Source organism: Telmatherina bonti (assembly GCF_933228915.1).
Source record: "Telmatherina bonti genome assembly, chromosome: 2".
Lineage (NCBI taxonomy): Eukaryota > Metazoa > Chordata > Actinopteri > Atheriniformes > Telmatherinidae > Telmatherina > Telmatherina bonti.
In genome coordinates, this window is record NC_136620.1 from 36830663 (window position 1) to 36839071 (window position 8409).

Here is an 8409-nt window from a genome sequence, read left to right on the forward strand (position 1 = left end):
ATTCTGCTTAAAGAGGATATCAGGTGTTGCCACAGTAAAGGACAAACAGTTGTACTGTACAGTTTTTGAGATAATGCAGCCTATATGCTTAATGTCACTGTACAGTAAGGGTCAAAAGGCCATTTTTGGATGCTTATAACTGGAAAACCTTTATATGTGACGCAAAGATTTCTCTGGATTCTGCTTAAGGAAGACGTCAGGTGTTGCCACAGTAAAGGACAAACAGTTGTACTGTACAGTTTTTGAAATAATGCAGCCTAAATATGCTTAGATGTGAATATACTGTAAGGGTCAAAAAGCCATTTTTGGATGATTATGACTAGAAAACCTTCATAGGTGACGAAGAAATTTCTTTGGATTCCGGTTAAGGAAGACTTCAGGTGTTGCCACAGTGAAGAACAAACAGTTTTACTGTACAGTTTTTGAAAATATACAAACATAAATATGCTTTTATGCCAACTAGTTGCACAAAGCACAGTTCCACTCCTCCTCTTGAAGATGTGCAAATTGGCTCTCCTCAATCTGAAGGCATTGAGTGTGGAACCATCTTCCACAGCCATCACACTGTATCTGTGAGTGGACATATTAACAAACGGGCATGTCACATCACATTTTCACTTTTTCAAATCAAATAACTTTGCTTAACATAACTGAAACAAAAAATTATGGATGTGAAAACTACATTTAAAGTTGACAGAAAGTCAGAGTATAAACAATTGTGTAGAATTTTTATGGATTGTTTAATTAGATAATTTATTTTGAATATGAAAAGAAGACAAAATAACACATGAGGAAAATATTTCTAAAAACCTACTATACACATATACACAAAGTCGTCATCTTTTTTATTCATATATATATATATATATATATATATATATATATATATATATATATATATATATATATATATATATATATATATATATATATGTATATGGCGGAGTGAAGGCGGAGGAGTCTAATAAACCCTAAAAAGTGAAATATTACAGAGTAATATTAGTACAAATGGGATATATATATGTATGTATATATATATATATATATATATATATATATATATATATATATATATATATATATATATATATATATATATATATATATACGTACATATATATGGGCATTATGTCATAGACAGCAAACACTGGCAAGAGGTCACTTATATCATGAATTAAAAGTCTGCTCACTGTACTATAATCAATGTCATTAGTATGTATTATTAATGAGAATTAAAGTGAGATGTTATTATGTTAGGTCTAGTGTACCTCAAAAATTGGGATGTACTGTATCGTGTATTGATAAATTCTCTGTAGTGTTGTGCTTATTGGAATTTAATATATCTATACAGTATTGAAATTCCACACACAAAAATAATTCATAACTAATTTTTGAAAAAAATTCTTTCCATCCATCCATCTTTGTGGTGAATAGGTTATCCACTTTTGAATTTATATTTCTCAATTTAAAAGAAAATACAGCCTTTTGTCATCCTTTGTTATTAGCACTGCTTACCCAGTTCGTAATGTGAGGCCCTGGAAGGGGGGGTTTTGCTGTTGCACACAAGGCACAGTGGTTTTCCATGTCAAACACTTAAAAAGACAAAGAAACCACAGACAATCATTGGAAAATGCCACAATATCATGTTAGTTTTTTAGTAAATAATTACACACACCTGATGCTTCAAGAATCTCTTTGGCCAAGGTCCAGTGCTCTTTGGCCATTTCTCGTTTGGTTGTCATGAATGCAATGGTCGGTTTGTCAGGCAATGCATGCATGACAGCCTTTGCCATCTAAAAAAAAAAAATTAAATTAAAAAAGAGGATGTAGAATTAAAATTACATTACATATTTTATGTGCATGAAGTGAAGATGTAAATGTGAAGATTCTGAATGAAAATGCCAATTTTATATCTTAAAAACCAAAATTTTGTTAGAATAGTAAAATCTGATAGTGTAAAACTTGAGTAAATCATTACGGTTGGTATACATTTAAAGATTTTATGATCAATCTGTTGTTCTGAAGGTGGACCTAAATCAAGGGGAATTTATGAAAGACCACCATTTTAGTGGACAATATATGGTCAAGATCTATAAGAAAAAGCAACTTATCAGTCTGGTTAAAGTAATTAAATGCTGTTAAAACATTAGTCTGTTATTTCACTGCAACAGTTGCCCTAACCTGTAAGCAGTTACCTTCTCGTTGTAAAATCAGTGGGTGGACCACCAAACCTTCCATGTGTGTCAGTGTCCTTGGAAAAGAACATTGAATCCCCTCAATGCCCCTGATGTGTTTACTTGTCAGTGTTAAAAAAAGATTTGTGGTATGTATACAGTGCAAATATAAGAATGAGAAAGCATTGTGAATCACTAAAATGATCCTTGAAAAGGTTATAATTCATTTTATCAGTGTAACCAATTTCTTTGAAGACCTTTTTCACAAAGATGTCTGCATATTTCATGTAACACTAATAAAGCAGTAGAAGCTTGAGGATCCAAATTTTCTGAAATCTGTAGCAGGTCTGAAATTTTGTGTTGTACTCGTAGTAGTTAATAATTTCATATTACTGTAAGAAAACCATAAGATGCCATTTAATTAAATTGTTATCAATGACAAAATATAAATCCTCAATTTATTTAACTTTTATACTTTGAGTCGCATGTACAGTGCTGTCATATCTTGCAAAGTTTTTCTCAAATGATATGAACAATTTTATTTTTTCAAAAGTTAGATAAATATCAACATCACTGTACCAGGATGACGATTACTCCACAGCTGCTACCATCCTTTTGAACAGGGTGCTGAAGAGTACCTCCTCGAAGTTTTACATCCACCCAGTCTGTCTTATTATGGCAGATCCTACGCATCTTGAAATACTCACTTAAAGACAAGCAATACAACAATTTTGACTTAAAGTTAATTGTTTAGCTAATTGTCTAAAAATAGTTTTTCCAGTTTTTTCTCTAACTTTTGTATATCACCATTAATGAAATTTTCCTGGGTCATAATGATGATCACCTCTGATCTTTCCCCAAAATGTAGGAAATAAAAAATGTGCTTTTGATGTTGCTAGTTTGGGACTCACCTCTTTATCAAGCTCCACATGGTCAGGTATGGGTGATGTGGATCGGCCTTCCTGTATTGGTTTGTGTTTTTTTTTTGGAAGACAATAATGCAAAATTTAATAAATCGTATTGTGAAAAACTTAAAAACATTTTGTCTGTTAAAAAGCATATTCATTACTTGAAAATAATAGATTTTACCTACTCACAATTAAAATGAACACATCTTTGATTAAATGTCATATATGAAGTCTGTCATGCTTTTACCCTAATACAGTCGCAATAACATAGATCTCATACAAGTTAGTAATAATAATAATCTACAACAATAATCAATCTACAAGTAATAAAATTTTAGGTAACATAATATGTGTTGAATGGTATCCTTACATTTTTGCTCTTTTCTGGCTGTTTATCCAATATGAACTGTTTGAAAGCTCTTTGAATTTCCTTCACTGTTTGTTCATCGTTGTTGACCAGATGAATTTCGAAAGGAGGCTGTGATGGTTTCTTCTTTCCTAAGTACTCTTGTACTGTGCTGACAACAATGTCTGCACATATTGCCAATGGGAAGTTGAATATGCCAGAGCTGATGGCAGGAATGGCGACAGAACAAATGTCATGCTCTTCTGCCCTTTTGAGTGCATTTAGCACTGCCTTCCTCAAAAGCGGTTTGGCCTTTGACACCATGTGCTGGGTGGGGTTTACTTTCAGGCATGGACCCACAGCATGAATTATTCTTTTCCTGCTGTGGTGACAACGGCCTCTCCTGTTTTAAGTTCCCCTTGGTTTGCAAAGATGTGGTCACTCTCCTCTTGTATTTTAAGGCCCCCGGCTTTCAGCAGTGCACAAGCAAGTCCACCACTGTGTGAAAGAGTCTTATTTGCTGCATTAACCACTGCCTCAGCCTTGAAAGTTGTCAAATCCGCCTTCCATACTGAAATGGATGCTTCCTTTGATAAACTCTTGGACATCAGAAATCTTGGAGTCTCATTGTCTTCTTTCGTGTCCTGTCAGAAATCAATAGGATACTTAAAGATTTCTTTGAGGCAGTTACAAAACATTTACATTTTCATAGAGAATACCTTTAGACAAGGTAGAATTCTAAATTAGCTAAGCACACATGCATTTGGACAGTGGGAAGAAGCCTGACTACCGAAAAGTCTTTCTAGTGCTGAAAGAACATGGAAACTCCATTCACAAAGCTGCAGCTGAGATACAATCCAGGAACCTTGTTACTGGAAAGTGACAGTGCTAAGTACTGTGCCAAATACCAACTACTTTATTTAAACTGAATTTAAAAAATAGTAGAACAATATACTCATTACATGACAGACTCCACATTTTTATATATCAAGAAAACCGAGAATCCACATAAAGGCATTTAAAATGTATTCAAAGTAACTTTCCATGAATATCTACTGTCATGTATGAATGTACTTACTGACTGTAGGAAGGAAGGAAGGGAGGAAGGAGATTTTTATTTTCGTGTCAGTGACATGGGATTACCCAGACACAGTAGCAAAATGCAGAAAAACAAATTCCAGCCTTCCATAACTTCACAACTGTAAACAAATACCTTATGACATAGCTTAAAAGCTGTTCTAAAATTTGCTAACATACACTTTCAGATATTTTGAAGCCAAATCAATACCTGTTGGCAACAGGTAGTCTGCATTTACAACATATACCATAAACTATCTATTTTTGATTTTACCTGTGCATATTAACAGCCTCAGAGAAAAAAAAAATCATAAATCCATTTTTTCAGTGTGATGTGTACTTTGGCATTTAAAAGAGCACAAAGCATAAATCCTAGACTGTATAATCTTCTACTCTACTGATTGTTTTGCTGTAAAGTATTTAATCAACCACCACAAATAAAATACTATATCAAACAGAAAGCATACCTTCTTCTCAAGTGCCTTCAATGTCTGCGCCATCAGAGGTGTTACGTAAACTCCCTTTTTCCTGAAACCTCTCTTCTTCCATTTTTCTGTTTGCACACGATAGGACTACCACAAAAAAAAAGAAAGATACAAAGAGAAAAATTACCAACAACGTGAGTAGTTCAAATGCTGACATTCTTAATATACTGTGTAATTTAGATGAATTGCAGTACTGACTGACTACAGGTATTTTGGCGGTGCTAACATTAATGAAATGAAATTAAATGAAAAATACTTTATTAATCCCCAAAGGGAAATTCAATAAAATATTAAAGTAAATAACAAATTAATTTACAATGCAAGACAATGAAGAATGTATATTACAAAATTTCCAGACCTTCTTCCTTGTTCTTTCAACATCTGCATATTCCAAGAGCAGTGCATCATGCATCTTCTTGTAAACTGTGACAAAGTCATCCAATCTGGTTAGGCGCCTTCTCTGTAACCTTATCTTTTTAAGGTCCCATTGACTTTTCTCCATAATGCCCTGTGTGCGGTTGTCTTGAGTATAGTTCTGAAAGTCATTTGCAAGTTTTATTTCAAGTAGTGCGGCACAATATATTGAGCATCAAAATCGCAATGTATATGTTCTCATCTAATCTCAAGGGTACCTGACACCCACACTGCACACAGCGATCCACTAATCAACATCATTCTTAATAAGTTAGGCTAAAACAAACCTTTTGTGGTAAAATTCATTCACATTTGTACATAATAAAACAAAACATGTCCTCATCTCATAACACAATTTTAAAAGCAAGCAGTAAAAGATAATAACAATAACTCAAAGACAGAAAAAATACTAGCAACATTCACAAATATATAAAATCACTGCAGGTAAATTGTCAATACAAGTCATCTGCCGAAAATTCCTGTATTTTTTTCTAATTGCTATATATATCAGCTATATATGTCAGCTTTTTTCCAATGTTGTGCAGCCCTACCTAAAGATAAATACATCATGATGTTATGCCAAATTACATTACCTGTTTTTTCAACTGACTGATGTCATCATGGACCTTACTTAGTTGATCATAAGCTGGTCCTTTTCCGTGACGCCCAAGATTCCCCAAAGAGGAATACATTCTTTGATTAATGTATGGTATTATCTATTGGAAAAATTAATATCACATTATATGTTAACAAAGATTGATTGACATGACCACCAAAACCTACCAAGCAAGAGGCCAGACCACAATGTTGCATGTGGAAGGAAGTATTTTGCCAATGATGGCATGTATTTTGGTGCATAAAAAGTGTTCGGCTCCCCAGTTTTGTCAATGGGTGCACTGTTGATGATACATTCAAAGTGCTCTCGTATAGGTGCGTTGTCAACATCATTCTGCAATAAAATCAGTGATTACAAAAATAACTGGTTGAGAAGTCCTTTCAAAAACATCTTAATGTCATTATGGTGGACATGTGTTACATAAGTCCGAGCAGTTACATATAAAACCTGTACTGGTAAAGTATAAGATTTGGAGAAATGTGCTGATTAATTTGAAAGGGCCAATGAATCATTATCTTAAATTCCTAAATACCATATAGTCCTCCGCAACTATATCTTTATCCTCTGCTTCAAAGGTTCCTCTCTTTCGCAGCAGTCCTTGAAGATTTTGGTAGTGCTTTTCAACATTTTCTCCACTGCAAGGACTGGAGAACAGGACTGTGGCACTTTGAATAGTTTCATCCATCTCTTCAAGAGTTGATGAACACGCAATGAGGCCAAACACATGCATACCAAGCTTGTAGTGTTTTGCAATGCTGAAAATACAAGAATCAATTAATTCTAGATCATTTTACTCATCTGTTACCATGGCACAAACATTATTGTGCTATAAAACTTCAGAAATACATACTGTTTCTTGCACAGGTCTTTTGCGTTTTTCATGATGTGACTTAAGCAACGATGAATTATGGGAAGGTGAAATGAGTCTGTGGGATGTTTTCCTGTTATTAGGCTGTAATATTTCTGGAGTAAGTCTTCAAGGCTTGTTTTGCAAAAAGTTATGGCTATTGAGTGAAGCAGAACAAGGGAGCCATCACAAATAATCATGACTGGCCGTTTGTTAGCACGATTACCGTACATTTTCACCAGGTCTGTCTGAAATGCTAGAAGGAAGTAAGTGACTGAGGCTGTAGTGTGGTCACAGGTCAGGTATGTGGCCACTGGCAAAGGTGATGCACCTTTTGTAGGGTTTCTTATGACCACCTCGTATACATAATATGGTGGACTTTCTGCACTGTCTCTACGAACAATGCTTCCTGTTGCATCTAGGTACACAATATCTTCCTTGCATCTTGTATAAAATAATGAGAGTGTTTTCCTAGACCAGAGCATTACACCCTTTGGGTGCATTAAAACTCTCTGTATTACATCAGCATCTGTGCCTTCTTGCTTTTCTATCATTAACTGTAGGCTGAGAAGCTCATTGCTATGTAGTCTGTCCTTTTTGCGCTGGGTCCACGCAATATTTTTAAGGACCTCTTTGGTTGGCGCATCATCCCTGCATCCAGATTCAATGACCTTCTCTGGTATTTTTAAAATCGATTCCAAATACAGACTCCGAGGCAGTTTATTTTGGAGAACTTCTCCTATTTCCTCCTGAGAGTCTGCTCGGACTGGCCTCCTTTTGACTTCATCCAGATGATTACAGGCTTTATCTCCAGTGAAAATGACATCTGCTTTCAGAGTGCTTTCATCTTTGACTTCCACGCACACTGACACAGGGCAGTCTTCAAAACGACAGTAGCCTTGACATGTAAAAAATGGTGACTTGTCCTTCTTTGAATGTTTTGTTTTTACTGAGTGTCTTTTGAGGGCCAAAACTGCAGTATGGGTGAACAGACTTGATACCCTTAGCTATTATATTAGTCCACTGCAGACCTTTGAAAAGCCTTCCTTCTTGGGATTCCCTCAGACTTTGCCACTCTCTTGGATGGATGAAAAAAAAACATGGTGGCTGGGGCAATGAACAGGTGAACAGTTCAGCCACTTCACAACTGCTGTCTGTGAGGGGTGAGGGTATGTCCTTTTCCTTGTACCATTCTTCATTGATAAGTGGATCATCTTCTATGTCCTGGTGGATGACGCATAATAGCTGATAGTCAATTATTTCAGATACAAGTGCCACAACGTGTTTGAATTATGAGGACTAAAATCTTGACAGTGAAAAACCATAATTTTTCTTGTCAGAAAATTTAAAAAAAACAACAAAAACAAACCATGTAGTAAATCATGACAAGAAATGTTTGACTTTAAATGGAAACTAAAGTAAAAAAAATACCCCCAATATAATTATTATAGACAATTTGAATGTATGAGTAATGTCACTGTATATCAAAGTATTGGAAATTAATCTATTAGTCTAAATATAGACTAATAGATATATATATAT